Source organism: Aethalodelphis obliquidens, unplaced genomic scaffold (genome assembly GCF_003676395.1).
Source record: "Aethalodelphis obliquidens isolate GAN/ISIS:26980383/991018 unplaced genomic scaffold, ASM367639v1 scaffold34, whole genome shotgun sequence".
In the NCBI taxonomy this organism is placed as follows: Eukaryota; Metazoa; Chordata; class Mammalia; order Artiodactyla; family Delphinidae; genus Aethalodelphis; species Aethalodelphis obliquidens.
In genome coordinates this window covers 10,908,363-10,924,857 of record NW_020837978.1, presented here as the reverse complement: position 1 = coordinate 10,924,857, position 16,495 = coordinate 10,908,363, and the positions used below count along the sequence as shown (strand labels likewise).

General features: G+C 44.2%; 2 long non-coding RNA genes across 5 annotated transcripts in view; one reads left to right on the top strand and one right to left on the bottom strand.

Moving 5' to 3' along the window:
• The window catches only part of LOC113631764 (uncharacterized), a 193,006-nt gene that overhangs the window by 22,753 nt on the left and 153,758 nt on the right, over positions 1–16,495 (bottom strand). The window lies entirely within an intron of this gene.
• LOC113631763 (uncharacterized) overlaps positions 5,167–16,495 on the top strand; it is a 16,298-nt gene continuing 4,969 nt past the window's right edge. Inside the window, exons 1-4 of one of the 2 annotated variants that reach the window (XR_003437556.1) lie at positions 5,167–5,420; positions 5,544–5,662; positions 7,391–7,571; positions 16,222–16,338. This is a non-coding gene — a long non-coding RNA (uncharacterized LOC113631763). The remainder of the gene's footprint in view (positions 5,421–5,543; positions 5,663–7,390; positions 7,572–16,221; positions 16,339–16,495) is intronic. The other variant, XR_003437557.1, reaches the window with a different exon arrangement.

The window sequence follows — 16,495 nt, the reverse complement described above, 5'->3', positions numbered from 1 at the left end:
GAATGGTATCCCCCAATAATTAATGTCTACCATAACTACAACCTCATTTGGAAAACGGGTCTTTGCAGATGTAATCAACTTAAGATGAGGTCTTACTGATTTAGGATAGGTCCTAAATCTAATATGACTGATGTCCTTATAAGAAGATGGAAATCTGGACACACAGTTGCAGACACACAGGGGAGAAGGCCATTTGAAGATGGAGGCAGAGCTTGGAGTGATGTATCTACAAGCCAAGGAAAACCAAGGATTGCTGGCAACCCCAGAAGCTGGAAGAAGCAAGGAAGGATTCTTCCCTAGAGCCTTTAGGGGGAGGACGGCCCTGCCCACACCTTAATTTTGGACTTCCAGCCTCCAGAACTGTGAGAGGATAAATTTCTATTGTTTTAAGCCACCCAGTTTGTGGTACTTTGTTACATTGGCTCTAGAAAACTTCTTTCTTCTTCCTAGAAAGAGGATATGATTCCTTGAGGAACAGCAGACATCTTATGAGCATAAGGACAGAAGCCATATGCTAAATAAGGCTGGTAGACCAGAAAGACAGTAAACCTGTCTCCTTGGGGCAAGTTCCCCAGATTTGAGGTAAATAAATCCTAGATGATTCAGCTGTCACTCAGGATTTCCATTAAAGAAGGTACATTTCTTTTTTTTTTCTTTTTTTTTTCTAAATTTAGTTTTAACATCTTTATTGGAGTATAATTGCTTTACAATGGTGTGTTTGTTTCTGCATCACAACAAAATGAATCAGTTATATATATACATATGTTCCCATATCTCTTCCCTCTTGCGTCTCCCTCCCTCCCACCCTCCCTATCCCACCCCTCCAGGCGGTCACAAAGCACCGAGGTGATCTCCCTGTGCTATGCGGATGCTTCCCACTAGCTATCCACCTTACGTTTGGTAGTGTATATATGTCCATGCCTCTCTCTCGCTTTGTCAGAGCCTACCCTTCCCCCTCCCCATATCCTCAAGTCGGTTCTCTAGTAGGTCTGTGTCTTTATTCCTGTTTTACCCCTAGGTTCTTCATGACATTTTTTTCCCCTTAAATTCCATATATACGTGTTAGCATACGGTATTTGTCTCTCTCTTTCTGACATACTTCACTCTGTATGACAAACTCTAGGTCTATCCACCTCATTACAAATAGCTCAATTTCGTTTCTTTTTATGGCTGAGTAATATTCCATTGTGTATATGTGCCACATCTTCTTTATCCATTCATCCAATGATGGACACTTAGGTTGTTTCCATCTCCAGGCTATTGTAAATAGAGCTGCAATGAACATTTTGGTACATGACTCTTTGAATTATGGTCTTCTCAGGGTATATGCCCAGTAGTGGGATTGCTGGGTCATATGGTAGTTCTATTTGTAGTTTTTTAAGGAACCTCCATACTGTTCTCCATAGTGGCTGTATCAATTTACATTCCCACCAACAGTGCAAGAGGGTTCCCTTTTCTCCACACCCTCTCCAGCATTTATTGTTTCTAGATTTTTTGATGATAGCCATTCTGACTGGTGTGAGATGGTATCTCATTGTAGTTTTGATTTGCATTTCTCTAATTATTAGTGATGTTGAGCATTCTTTCATGTGTTTGTTGGCAGTCTGTATATCTTCTTTGGAGAAATGTCTATTTAGGTCTTCTGCCCATTTTTGGACTGGGTTGTTTGTTATTAAGCTGCATGAGCTGCTTATAAATTTTGGAGATTAATCCTTTGTCAGTTGCTTCATTTGGAAATATTTTCTCCCATTCTGAGGGTTGTCTTTTGGTCTTGTTTATGGTTTCCTTTGCTGTGCAAAAGCTTTGAAGTTTCATCAGGTCCCATTTGCTTATTTTTGTTTTTATTTCCATTTCTCTAGGAGGTGGGCCAAAAAGGATCTTGCTGTGATTTATGTCATAGAGTGTTCTGCCTATGTTTTCCTCTAAGAGTTTGATAGTTTCTGGCCTTACATTTAGGTCTTTAATCCATTTTGAGCTTATTTTTGTGTATGGTGTTAGGGAGTGATCTAATCTCATACTTTTACATGTAGCTGTCCAGTTTTCCCAGCACCACTTATTGAAGGGGCTGTCCTTTCTCCACTGTACATTCCTGCCTAAGAGAGGTACACTTCTGACTAAGGCACTATGGTCAAGAGGAACCGACATAAGAGTAACTTGAGTTGACGTCTCAGCCATGTTGTTCTGTAGATGGGTGGCCCTGGGCAAGTTGTAAAAAATTCTTGACCTTCATTTTATTCCTCTGCAAAATAGAAACAATAATATGTACCTGGGTTTTAAGTGAGATATTTTATGAGAAAGCCAGGGGTCATCAACAGGGCAGGGGAAGCAAATACAAATTTCCTAGACTGTGGAATCTCCCCAGGTGCCTGGATCCTGCCTGTTGCCTGTCAATACAAACACTACATGGAGACCATTCCCCCCACCATGCTTGCTGGCAGGGACTCCCCCCTACTTTTTAGTAGGAAGCAGCTCTTGACAGCCCTGGTAAAATATAAAGAAAGTATCTTATAAAATATAAAGAACCATACCAACATTGAGGATTATTTAAGTACAAATTAAATAGCTCCATCACATAACTTATCTAAGAAATATTACTGGGATGAAGGGCTCCAGATGCCCTCATCCAACAGTAGAGAGCAGAGGTGATTTTTTTTCAAGTTCTATCTGGGGTAGAGTCCTACCCCACAAACTTCTTGAACCATGCCTTTCTTGCCCAAAGTATGTCCTTCCCATCCCAGAACCTTCCTTTTAGTTATGAGCAAATACAAGACAGGAGCTAACAGCCTGTGTTGTCGACACTTCCTAGTCAGAAAGCAGCAGATAGATAAGAATGAAAACTTGTTCCAAAGGCCCACAGGCCCTGATGTAATTGAACGGCAAATTCAAGGGAGACCACAGAAGCCCACCGCTGCTCCCTGGACATCCGAGGTGGAAGCTGGGCTTTCTCAGAAGGACACGTGAAAGAGACTCTATCTCACCCCACCTCCCACTCGGCAGAAAGGCCTCTCCATGAACAACCTCAATTTTCTAAAGGGCTGAAGCTTCCCGAGGTTCAGAGCATCGAGACGCAGGTCCAGGTGGGCCCTGTGTCCCAGCTCCATCAGTGCCTCGTTCCTCGCAGAATTCAATCAGGTCACCTGTTTGCAGATTCGAGTCTCCACAGTGGCCAGCCCTGGTCTGTCTTTTCCACTTCCTGCCGCCCTCTCACACCCTCTCACCACTCTGGAGCTAAGTGAATACGGTTTTCCAAATATAGTTTTGCAGCCAGTGTGTTAGGCCTTCTAATGAGCCACGGTAATTGCTTCTGCTATTTTCCAAAATGGAAATCAACCTCGGAAGAGCAGCTGGGTTGTTGCAATGTTCTCCTCCCTCCGATTACACCCCCCTCCCTACAAGTCAGTCAGGCTGCAGCCTTGACTGCTTCATCTGTGAGCGGGGCCTGTGGGACCCGCAGGAGGAATATGCTGATGGCAGCACAGGCAGGGAGACGGAATAAGCGCGCTATTGTGTCTTTATTGCATTTGGGGGAGTACGGAAGGAGGAGGTGGGAGGGGAGTATGGAAGGAGGAGGTGGGAGGGAAGGATCTGCCTTTACTTTTGATTTCTAAGATATTCTCTTACGTGTTGTGCTTTTCGATGCATCTGAAAAGATGACCAGGTTTTTAGATGACAGAGCAAAGATGTTTCCGCCCTCCTTCTTTTTTTCAAGAACTGCTCCGAAACAGCACAGAGAACAAGAAACAGAAACACAAGCCCCGTATTCGTTAAGGGCAGGAGACATCTGGAATCTGGAACCACCATATATGGAGACGAGAAACAGATGGAGGAACGGTAAGGTGCTTCGTAGATAGAGGTACGGAAAGTTAAACCTGAACGCCCAAGGGGGTCACCATTGCAAATCAAGCTGATTCACTCTGCAGAACACGGGGCTTCCCGGGCCCACGAACGGCAGTGGCCAGGAGTGAGCGTGGCCCTGCAGACAGTCCCTGCGGGAGAAAGGTCATAATACCAGCTACCATTTGTAATGTGCTTACTGGGGCCTGGCTCTTAACAAACATTCTCTCCTGCAGTCCTCACGACAGCAAAACATATTATTGTCCCCATCTTGTAGATGCAAACACTGAAGCTCAGAAGGATAAAATCATTTGTCCCAGACAACAGAGAAAAAGATTCTAAACCAATGGAGGCTTAATTCCAAAGCCTTACCATCAGAACCCCACCTCTCCATGTGAAACTGAGGCAGGGGTCGCAGCTGTAGCTACGTTGACTATGTGGCCAGGCTGTCGTATGGCTGGTGGGGTTGCGAGCAGGCACTGGGCAGGGCCGCTGCTGTCTGACGTCCGGCCCTACTGCGTGGCTCGGCCATTTTGCTGAAGCTACCCTGTTGTTTTGAAAATTCCTATAGAAATGGAAGTGTCCCCACCTCCCCTTCAATAGGATCTGATCTGGAGGGACCCTCCTCCTGGAATGGGGCTTAGACCTAGAAAGTGAGTTCTTTGAGGCCCACAGTAGCCAAGGGTCCACCAGACACACTGTTCTGGGTCCTGAGGGGGAGGGCGGGCTAATCCCTTCCTGCGCCCTCCTGTTTGCTGCAGCCCTGCTGCCTCTCCTGTGCCACCCAGAACAGGTGCCCATCCCACTGCAGCTTCCCGCCCCTCCCCTCTACCATCGGGTCCACTGGTCGCCAAGCGCACACACGTCTGGGTGAACCTCGGTCATGAGGAAACCAAGCATCCCATGTCGAAACCTTTAAAACAAAGTCTGCAGACACGTGATGAGAGTCTACTCTGCTAAGTGGTCACTGTAGGCACTTCTGAGGTGAGAAAGACAAAGGGCATGGCGTCTGCCCTCAAGAATCCATAACCAGCTGGAGCTTCTAGCATCAGCCCCAGAAGAGGGCACTGAAAATACCAGGCTGCGTGTGGTCAGGAGCAGGGGGAGAGGTTCTCAGCATTAGGGAAGTTGTTCTCATCGTCTGTTGTCTCTGGCTCTCCCATTACATTGTGAACTCTTCGAAGGGAGGTGGTTTTTCTTTCCCCCAGGCCATAGCAGTGTGTGGGTGAGCATTTGTTCAGTAAGCATGTTTTGAATGAATGGAGGAAGGAAGGAAGGGAGGGAGGGAGGGAGGGAGAGAGGGATCCGTATGTTCAGAGGAAGGAGTACTGCACAGACCTGGAGTATCAGGGAGGGTGTCAATGAGGACGTGCGTCTGCAGCCAGGCAGAAGGTTTGTCATCCAGTGACTCCACGTTACCACTGGAAACTTCCAAAGGACAAGACAGTCCCAGAAAGAGACTGACTTGAGAGTGAGCCCAAAAAGCAGGCTTGTGGCAGTGAACTCTGGCGAGACTGATGGAGACAAATGGATGTCATGGGGACACCAAAACAGAGCCTTTCCAGGAAGCAAGTAAAAAGTCAGCTGTAAGTAAAAGAAGTATCTAGAAACAGATATATGTTCTGACCCAGATGTTGCCACTGACTCTAAATTCCTATCTTGCAAAGACAAGGCAACTTTTATAATGCATTTATTTTTACTCCTGCCAGACAGCCTGCTCGTACCCCAGGCGGCTGCAACAGTCTGCACCTACAATCAAAGGCTATTCAAAAAAGTGTGAAATTCTTTTTTTTTAACATCTTTATTGGAGTATAATTGCTTTACAATGGTGTGTTAGTTTCTGCTTTATAACAAAGTGTATCAGTTATACATATACATATGTTCCCATATCTCTTGCGTCTCCCTCCCTCCCAGCCTCCCTATCCCACCCCTCTAGGTGGTCACAAAGCACCGAGCTGATGTCCCTGTGCTATGCGGCTGCTTCCCACTAGCTATCTATTTTACATTTGGTAGTGTATATATGTCATGCCGCTCTCTCACGTCGTCCCAGCTTCCCCTCCCCCCTCCCCGTGTCCTCAAGTTCTTTCTCTAGTAGAAATTCTTGCTGGCATTGAACGCCTCAGAGTCATGGGTTCCTATTTGCCACTTATGATGACATCCAGCAATCAGGACCAGTACAAACTAACTTCTGCCCATGCTACTAACAGATAAATTGAATCGATGGTTATCCCTTCATTCAAAAAACATTTACGAGCATGTACCGTACGGTTCGTCCAAGTCCTAGGCGGCAAACTGAGCACTGGAGATTGAACGGGGGGGGGGGTACACAGACAGGGTTTCTGCTCCGTGGACTCTGGGTCTGGTATCTGCACAGATGTTCACTTCCTTTCCTAGCTGATGCTGCTTCCAAGCCCTGGGTCAGGAAACTACAACCTGGAGGTCAAATTCAGCTCACCACTTGTTTTTGTACAGCCCTCTCAAGCTAAGAATTTTTTTTTCCTTTTTTAAGTGGTTGGAAAAAGCCAAAAGAAAAATAATATTTTGTGACACATGAAAATGACATGAAATTTAAATTTCAGTGTCCATGACCAGTTTTCTTGGAACGCGGCCACGCTGGCTGGTTTACGTGCTGTCTACGGCTGCGTTCGTGCTACAGCAGAGTCATTGCCACAGAGCGTATGGCCACAAAGCTGAAAGGTTCTACTATTTGATTTTTTATAGAAAAAGTTTTCTGACCCCTGTTCTAAGCAAACTTTCTCAAAATGCACTCCATAAAACATTACTTCTGAGGATATTAATGTGTTAGATTTTTTTAAAAAAGATTTCCATTGTCAATATATTAAAAGTTTCTCTACTCAACATTTTCTCTCATCTGGAGTGTGCCAAATACACCCTCTAGGACAGGATGTGGAGGTCTCCAGACCTGTTCCTACATTTGTTTACTTCCAGGGAATCTCATAATACAGGCGGTTGTGCACGGCACTCTTTGGGAAATACTTATCTAAACAGAGTTCTTACTCACAGGCTTTCTTTGTGTTATTTCTGACACCAGTTGCCAAAAACCAAAGCAGTGTCATTGCTGGAGAAGTAAGCCTTTTCCTACCCAGATCTGAAGCCCCTTCCTCTTACGCATAGCCTGGTTGTTCTGAAGCCTCCCAGTTTGATTCCAGCTGAAGAATTAAGTAGTTAATCCCTACCTATCACACTTAGAGTTTCCATATGCTTCCCGAAATGAAACCTTGTGGGGAAGATCCCACCCCCTCGCTGCCGGTTATCTTGCCGACAAGCTGCTCTTGATTGATTCTGTAACCACGCACCGATTCATCCACATACGTGCGCATAAAGGGTCTCAGGAAGAGCCCAGGGTGGGTCAGCTGGGGCTCCAGCACGCTGGGACACATCTGGAGAACTGGAGGTTATCTGCACAGGGGCTGAGAAGCCTCCTGGGGGAGGATTAAGGGAGAAATAAGCCAGGCATAATGACTGACTCAGTAAGAACGTCTTCATCCTTCTAGGGGAGGGCAGTTCTGAGGACCGTGTGATCTCTGTCCCATAGATGCATCCCCTGCTTCGATACCCGCCTGCTTGAGTCCTGTGAAGAGGTGGCAATGCAGAAAGCGTGTAAATAAAAACTGAAAGAGGTGTTTCTTGAAATTCATAAAATCTTGAGGCCTGAGTGACACTGCTTCGAAACTGAAGAAGGCATGCTTCCCGCCATGCCGCGAGGCATTGGTCTGGTAAGTGCTCACGGCATTGGGGATGCTGCTGCCCAGGAGAGAGGGCCAAGCAGTAGCACAGCCTCCTGGGGGCGCTGTGGCCACTGGAGAAACCGCAGAGCCCCACCTGCTCCTCAGAACAGTGATAGATGGTGTGGAACCACCAGCCAGCAAGAGACAACCTTGCCTGGTGGAGCAGTGGATGTGATGGCCACCGGCAGGTGTTCTGGTGTCCAGGGCAGAGGAAGCCTCTGCTCTTCCAGTGGAGTAGCAGCAGAAGGGCAGCTGCATCTCCTAGAGCACAAATGAGACTATCTACTCTCCCTCCCAGGAGGGTGGGTACCAGGAATCCTTGGGGCTAGTGGGCACGGGGCTGCCATTCTGTGTCAGGCTCATGACCAGTGAGCTTGCGACCTTTGATCTCACTTCTAGTCTCAGAAGGTGCATGGGGGAAATTTGGATTTCTTCTGTCCACTAACAGAAACACACATAATCTCACACAGTTGCATGTATTCCTATCAAGACATGTGCTATGAATGTAAAGGCTCACAGGTACCCAAGCTGTGCTTGTATATGGAACCATACGTTGTTAAAATGAGGTGGGAATGGGTGAGAGTTAGGTGGAGGGTTTAAGCGGATGAGTCTTGGGGTTGGGGGTCTCGCCATCCCTGCTTCATCCAGAGAGCTCTGCTTTTATCTGTTCTATGCACTGTGCTTCTACCTAAAGATTTCTTTTAAGAAAGGTTTTCGTGGCAAAACAAAGAGCTGTGAAAAACCCACTTGATATAATCCAACACTATTATTTTATAAATGAGGAAATGGGGACACAGAGGGGTTAAATGACTCACCTGAGTTCATGAAGACAAAAGTGTTGGATTAAGGGCTCGAGTCCAATGTTTTTGTTTTGGTTTGTTTTCCTATTACACCTTGCAGAGAAAGAAGGAATATACACTGAAACAATGAAGTCTGGGTATTTTACACAGCTTCATGTGTTTCATAGTTTTAGTGGTCAGAGGTTTGAGAACCGGCTTATTAGATCTTTTAATTTTTCTAGCTGTGATTTTATAGCAAGAAAAATATTAGCTATGGGGGCAAAAATGTAGATTAAATTCATACAGTTATGTATCAAATCACCACAGTTAATACAATTTTCAATTCAACTCTACAGTTGAATTAAAGTCTACTTAGACATGTTGTACTAATCAGAAATATACAACAAAATGAGATCATTGTGTTTTAGAAAGAGCCTTGAAAAACAATGGCCCAGTTTTCTAAGCACAGAAGGAGACAAAAAAGATGACAAGAAAGTTGGCGAAGAAGTTCATGAGTAAATGTAAAGAGAATAGAATTATTCACTCTGCAGAAGAAAAGGCAAAAGAAGCTAACCATTTCCTGGGGCATAAAGTATCTCTTAACTGAACTGCGCTCCTTTTCTCATCCACGAGGAGGACAGAGTAAGAGTGAACCTTTAGAAAGACCATGGGAGCTTCAAGGTGGTATAGAGTCTGAAGAGTAGCTCTGAGGTTCTCCAGGCCATGCAGAGCTATAAGGATCAGAGGTAGTGCACGTTTAGTGATCATTCCAGGGAAGAAATGATAGCTGGATGACTCATGGTCTCTGTTATTATTTCAGAAAATATCAAGTATCACCATATGGTGGAGGCTAAAGGCAATTCATCCAGGAGGTGTAGGGGTAGGAAGCGGGAGGCCAAGGCACCACCTGTACACTAAGACGGTTACTTGGAGTGCCCACCCACCCTGCACGCTGCCTCCGTAACCAGCTCTGAGTGCCCTTTGTACCCTACCCTGCCCCTCCTGCTGTCAATTAGAGATTCCCAGCTGCCTGCTGGTACCGTGGCTGAAGTTTACAGATGAGCGTTGGAAATAAGGCAAAACACTTTCTTAGAAACTTAGGTTGCATCTAATGTCCTCATTTCTTAATACGCTGTCATAAACTTCTGAAACATGATCGAGTTCTGGACACAAGTGACTATCACACATCCCTCCCTGTGTCACCATTTTCCCTTTCTTAGCAGAGAAGGCATTTGAAGCTGGTAGAATGGGACACACACAGCTGGGAGCCGGACGCAGGCACATCTTCCCAGAGGGGGCTGTCATAAAACATATGCTCACATGAAAAGAGACAGAGATGGTATTTACAGGAATTGCTAGCCTAACCCTTAGTACCTTGGCAGTGCCCACTTCCAGAGAACAGGACACCACGGACTGTCCGATTGTGCATCTTTCAAGTTCCCTTGTTTTCAGACTCCAGATGTCATGTCGCTATATTGTATCTATATCTAACCTTGCAGCCCCAGGGCCCAGTGATGGTAGATATTTGTAATGGGAAAAAAAAAAAAAAAGATTCAGAAATAGTGATTGTTCACTTCAATTTTAATGGACCCAGAAGACGTATTGGAATCCTATGGAATGAAAGGATTATTTGTGACTGACGAAAGCTTTTTGTTCAGTTAACCCCAAGTCATCAGCATAATTAGAAAGTGAAATCCAAGATTTCAGAAAGGTGTATTTGCAAGTTGGTAATTATGAAAGCCACCAAAAGCCAACTCAACAATAAACCTCCAACTGACTAGCTTGCTTGATGCCCTGAGATTCTTGGATGATTTGGTGTCAAGTGCCCCTTTCACTTTCAGGAAGGAGGAAATGAGCAGCTGAGACTCTTGTCTTCCAAGGACAGACCCTGACTAATTCTCTCGTTGTTCCTGCCTTTCTCAGTCTGGGCAAAGCTGTAAGCTGGAAAACTCAGCTTCAGATGGTGAGGCACTCTCTTGCAAATTCCAAGGATTTAGCGGGAGTGGGTATTAATAATTTGCAATGTCTGGTGGTGACTCAGGTCTCCGCAGACCGGCTGTTTAATCTGCAGCCAAGCCCCATTTCTCTGCCTGTGGCCCTGGTCCCACATGTCCCTTCCAGGATTCCGTATTTCACATGAGTCTTTGAGGTTGTAGACATGGCTCTGTCTTCATGCCTCTGGAAGTATGAGACACCCAGGAGGCAGTGCAGGCCCCTTTGAGTGTAAGTTGTGGAATCAGCCTACTTTGATTTGCTGTCACGAGTCTGCTGTTGAGAGCAGCTGTGCCCCAGTTATTACTCAGGCTAAGAAGACGACAGCTTTTACCGATTTACTTGGGAAAGTCTTTGGAAAGCATCTAGATGTTCTCCAACTTTGGCCTATGGATAGGGCATGAGAGTCATTTTGTATACTGCTCAATTTGGAGGGTCTGGTTAATTGCAGCAATTTTCTATGGATTTTTAAAAACTGATATTTCAAGGACTGACCTGAGCAATTATTTCACTGGTCATTAACGTGAAATGGAAGAGAGAGAAAAGATCAACAAGATGGCGTGGAAATCATGCTGCTTGAACGAAACAATTATAATAGATACAAGAAATTTTTTTAAAGTAAGCTACTAAAATAAGGAAGAATGGTGGTGACTAAAACTTATGTAAAGGCTGATTGAAACTTTACTCCCTCCAAATGGGATTTCATCTCTAGTGCGCTGCAAATGTCCTTAGAACCTTACTCTCCCATATGCTGTCCCAGTAACTGTCGCCCACTCCCACTCCATATCTCTCCTCTCTTCTTCCAAACTCCTCGAATATCTCAAGTCCACATTACTGCTCAGCCCAGGCCCCACACTCCACCTGACTCCTCTTCTCACCTCCTTACTGAATTCTGTTCCACCAGAAACACTGTCATTTCCGACATGCATCACTCCAGCCAATCTTGGTTACTTTCAGTTCTGCCCTACAACCTGACTCTGCAAACAAAGAACTAGAAAACAGCACAGAAGCCTTTTGTACAGGTGGAAAGGGGAAGAGCCTCTGAATAATCCTTAATTTTTTAAATTACACATGCAAAGGCCTAGTATAAGGCCATAGCAAGAGAAATGATCAATAAGTAATTCACTAATATTAACTATAATGAGCTGGAGGAAATAGAGTGAGGTTAAAAAGTGAAAGAAAGAAAAAGAAAGAAAGAAAAGATGGAAAGAAAGAAAGGAAGGAAGGAAGGAGAAGGAAAGAAAGGAGAAAAGGGAAAACAGCAGTTCCGTTGTAAAATTTTGTTTGAAGTCCCAAATTTAAAGTTCTAACTCTGATCACAGCAATGTAGAAATGGCCTTATTCTTAATAAAAGTTATATATATATAAGGTGAGAAACTGTGACAAAACTATGCCCAGAATATAGCATGGAAAGAAACATATATTCAAATGATAATGGTCGTTGCTTGGGGAGGTAGATATGCAAGAAATGTCATTTTGGAAAAAAGAGTAACTGATAATACACATAGAATCAAGCTGTAACATCTCCCCAGCTACACCAGCCTTCCATATCATCATTACTGAAACTCTTTCCACTGACATAGATATTCTTCATTGTCTCCCTTCTTCCTTCCTTTCCTCCCTCCTTTTTATCTTCTTGTCACTGTCTTAACCCATTCAGTCTGCTGTAACAAACTACCATAGACTGAAGAGCTTATAAACAACAGACATTTATTTCTCACAGTTCTGGAGATTGGGAAGTCCAAGATCATCGTGCCAGCACATTTGCTGTCTGATGAGAACCCACTTCCCAGTTCATAGACAGCTGTCTTATCTCTGTGTCCTCACATGATGCAAGAGGTGAGGTTGCTCTCTGGGGTCTCTTGTATAAGGGCACTAATCCCATTCATGTGGGCTCCACCCTCATAACCTAATCATCTCCCAAAAATACCACCTCCTAATACCAACACATTGGGGGGTTAGGATTTCAACGTGAATTTTAGGGGGACACAAATATTCAGTCTATAGCAGTCACCTTCAAGGTCATTCAAGGATAAAGATATTGATGAGGGTAGGGTTTCCATGCAATGTGACTTGTCTGATTCTCTTTGAAAATAGTCATAATGGGGCTTCTACAAATGTGAGGGAGGAAAGCAGTACTCAGTATTGACTGAACACATACCAAGTCTCATGCTGTACCCTTGACAAGCACTAACCCTCTCACTTTTTTGTTTTCTTTCACAACAATCATGTGAGGTGTGTCTGTAATTACAGTGGAGTTATATGATGCATGTATTTGATTTACTCAACCTAGAGAAATTAAACTGTGTGTACTTCCCAGAGAAGAAGGTGGTGGTGGAGTGGGAAGAGAGAGAGATTGCGTTTCATATAATTGGTGCAAGTGATTTTGCTCCCGCTTTCACTCCGTGAACTCAGGCACCAGAGTGCCCAGAAGATGTGTGTTTCCTCGAACTCTCTCTCTTACCAGGGTGCCTCCAGTGGTGTTTAGCATCTCGGAGCACCAAGACTGATTTCAGTGCCTAAATTTGCAATACAGTGTTTTTCTTCCAAAATGGCTCATACACTGAGGCCAGGATTTTATCTGTTCCACTGTTGGAGGAAAATCTAGCTGTGTGAGACCCAGTGAGAGATGATTTGGGAGATGACTTTGGAAGAGAAACCATATAGGTGCATTTTGGAGCATACTGTCAAGAAAAAATTTTGATACATGTGATATTTTACTTCAATTGTTCCGTCTTATCTCACATGTGAGACTCCACTTTATCTCCATTTTACAGATGGGAAAATTGAGGCTCAGGGAAGTTAAGTAACTTGCCTCCTGCCATATATATGGGGCCGAGATGAGATCTAAGCCAAGGCAGTCTGGCTCCTAAGCACATGCTCTTCCAACTCTGCTTAAATCCAGCTGCATTCTCTCCTTGCGTCCCAGTTTCAAACGGTCACCTGCTTCTTGGCCATCTCCTGGGTGTCCGTGTCATCTCGCTTTTCGTTTGCTTCGGTTCAGGACTCTTTTGACAAAAGTAATCGTCTAAGTCGTTTTAGAATATTTTTGCCACACAGGTCATAGGCAGTTACTGGCATCTTCATTTTCCCGATAAGGAGCTAAGTGGGAGATAAGTTTGGGAATCTGAATGCTCCCAACTCAGCATCTGTTCATGCTGGTTTTCGTGCAGTGCCCAGGAGTGCCCACAGCCAGCTGTCTCAGTATTTGCTGAGAATTTAGGGTGACAACTGATGGAATGACTTAGTGAGACCTCGGAGAACAAACAAGGATTTTATTGTCTTTATCTGGAAACGTGTGGCGTAGTCATAGACTGTGTTGGGGTCCAGAGTTACTGATGGCATCAGGACCCTTTGGGGCTGTGTGCCTGCCTTGTTCTGATCCATCCTACCGCTCCCCCTAATTACACTGGCCGTGTGGGTGGCCCAAAGCTTCTCTCGCAGGAGGACTTGCAAGAGAGGAGCAAGGCCTCCTACCATCACGTCCGATGTCACCCTGTAGGGTATTAAAACCGACTCAAGATTGTGTTGAAAAATGTTTTCCTTTCCAGTATGCTAATAAGAACAAGATCACATCAGTGGATGTGCATCGTGGCAGGATTTTTCCGCGGCCGAGTCTTTTAATGAGCTGCTCCATAATGAGGGCCCATTTGCAAACAGTATCTGGGCGCTAGTCAAAGTTTAAAGACCTCTATTTTCCCCCAACACGCGCCCTCTTCCAAGCCATGGCTTTAATTCTTTTAAACAGTAACATTAATTGGCTGTTAAGTAAAACAGGAGAGAACACAACAGATTTATGATATTTTGAGAAGCTACAGCAGTTCTCAAGCATTCAGAGAAACAGGCTTGGCCTTTATGAGGTAATTATGATTTAGTGTTTTCTCTCGCCCTGTTGAGTCTGTGGGCTGCCTCTAAAATGGATCTGGGATGAATGTCAAAATCAGGATTTACAGTCAAACCTTTTCAACATAGGAAGTGCAAGAGAAGTTTACTGTTTTATTTCTTTTTCTCCTAAGCAATACTGCGTCGTGCATTTCTGTGCTGTTAGGTTTTGTAAGATCTCCACTCCCCAGCCCTCCCCCCGCCCCCGCTTTGAAATGGTGTCTATAAATTACTTCTCCGGATAATGCTGCTGTATCATCAAAAAGTGATTGTTTTTGCAAGCAATCACGAGAGAGCATGTCAATTTAAATTAGCTCTTTTTTTCTTCTCACCCCTTTTCTCCCTCACCCTCTACAGGAGAACTGCTTTCATCTTAGTTTTTCCACCCTTTCAGAAATGAGCAGAAACCGACCGAAGCTTGATGAACAAGAGATCTTTCTCCTTCTTCCTGTGTCTTTTTTTTTTCCGGTCTCTCTTTGAAATGAGAACTGTGTTTAGCTGTTGCCTTCAGGGACAGCAGACCCTGGGGATCTTAGGGCTCCAGGGGTTTCATCCTTGTCTCCCCTTGAACATAAGGAAATCTGAGGCAGTTTCTTTCCCTCTGGGAGCCTCCCTTCTCTTAATTTATAAAACAAGGCAGGGGGTGATTTCTAAGGTGTCTTCCAACTCTTAAGTGTTAACATTACCTATATATGTCCCAATAGTAGTATATTAGGCCACTTTGGTGTGTGTCATTGAAGAGTACATGTCACCCCAAATATGCCACTTTGGCATAAGAATTATTTTGAGCTAAAGGCATTTGAAATCCCTTCTCTGCCAAAACACAGAGCCTCTGCAGATAACTGAATTGTTATATTCCCTCCCTGGGAGCCACTCTTACCTCCTCTTCTCAGAGACCTTCTGGTCAGCACCATACCCAGACAGGCATTGTCATAAAACTATAATATCTCCCATCTATTCTCCTAAGGGCCTGCTTATTTCTCCTAAAAGTCGTTTGTTTTCTCATAAGTGCCCTTCTCCCTTCTCCTTCCCCTATAAAAATGGCACATAAGCCCCAAATTCTAACCACCTCCTTTGAATCACATGTTTTCTGTGAACTCTCTTGTATGTCTGTGAATCAAAATCTGTCTTTTCCCTTGCTAATCTGTCTTTTGTCAAGTTAATTTGCAGGCCCCTCATCACGGAACCTAAAGGATAGAGAAAAGGATTTTTTTTTTCTCCCTTACATTTGTGTGTGTGTGTGTGTGTGTGTGTGTGTGTGTAGAAGTTGCAGAGATGGGGATGGAGAGGATGATGCTAGGAGTAGTATTTTTCTTTAAACAAAAATTTTTATGAGGAAGCTTTGTAAGAGAAGGCACATTCACCATGCTTCTTATCTCTACCGGGAACCGCTCTACAGCACCATTGTCAGTACAGCTCTCCCTTCCCTAGGTAAGGGTGTAAGCATGGCATGCACTAGGGGCTTTTTGGGATTTTGTTTTGTTTTGTTTTGGTTTGGTTTGGTTTTGGTTTTTTCTGGGAGGGGGGAATGTAAGGAGGGGAGAGAAGGAACAGATGCCAATTCAAGGTCAGCAACTTTTCAATACGGGCTCAGACCACAGTTATTTAACTGTAAAGTTTTTTTCCCTCCATTTTATTTTGCTTTCTATCTTATTGGATAATCTTTGGAGGTTGTTCCTGGCAAGTTGGGAGTAGGAAGTTGCACCTCTGGTCTATTGCCTGATGTCTTCATAGAAGAGACCATTCAGGGACTTAGACCAGAGTCTAGAAATAGCCTCTGAACATTTGATTAGATTACACACTATATGAAATATAGTATGCATTGTATATAGCGCCATCGACTTGTAATGCACCCAAGATGCCATCATATAGTATATACAGCTTTATAATATGCAATAGTTTATTGCAGCTACAATTTATTGAATATTAACTATGTGCCAGACATGCTATTAAGCCTTTTTCTTATGTTTTCTCATTTACTTTAGATGATGTAGTTTATATAAACGGTAATTCCGGATAACATTTGGTGTTGGTAATATCTTCCAAGCATTTCTCCTGTCTTCAAGATAAAGAAGTTAAGACATCCGGAAAAGGATCCAACAGTAAGGATGTCCTTGCAAATAGATGAGATAATAAAACAGGACTTATTAGAGGAACTATTAACCCTTCCTCCTCCCCACCGCCAGCCCCCATCCACTCTAACCACACACATACACACACACACACACACACACACACACACACACACACACACACACA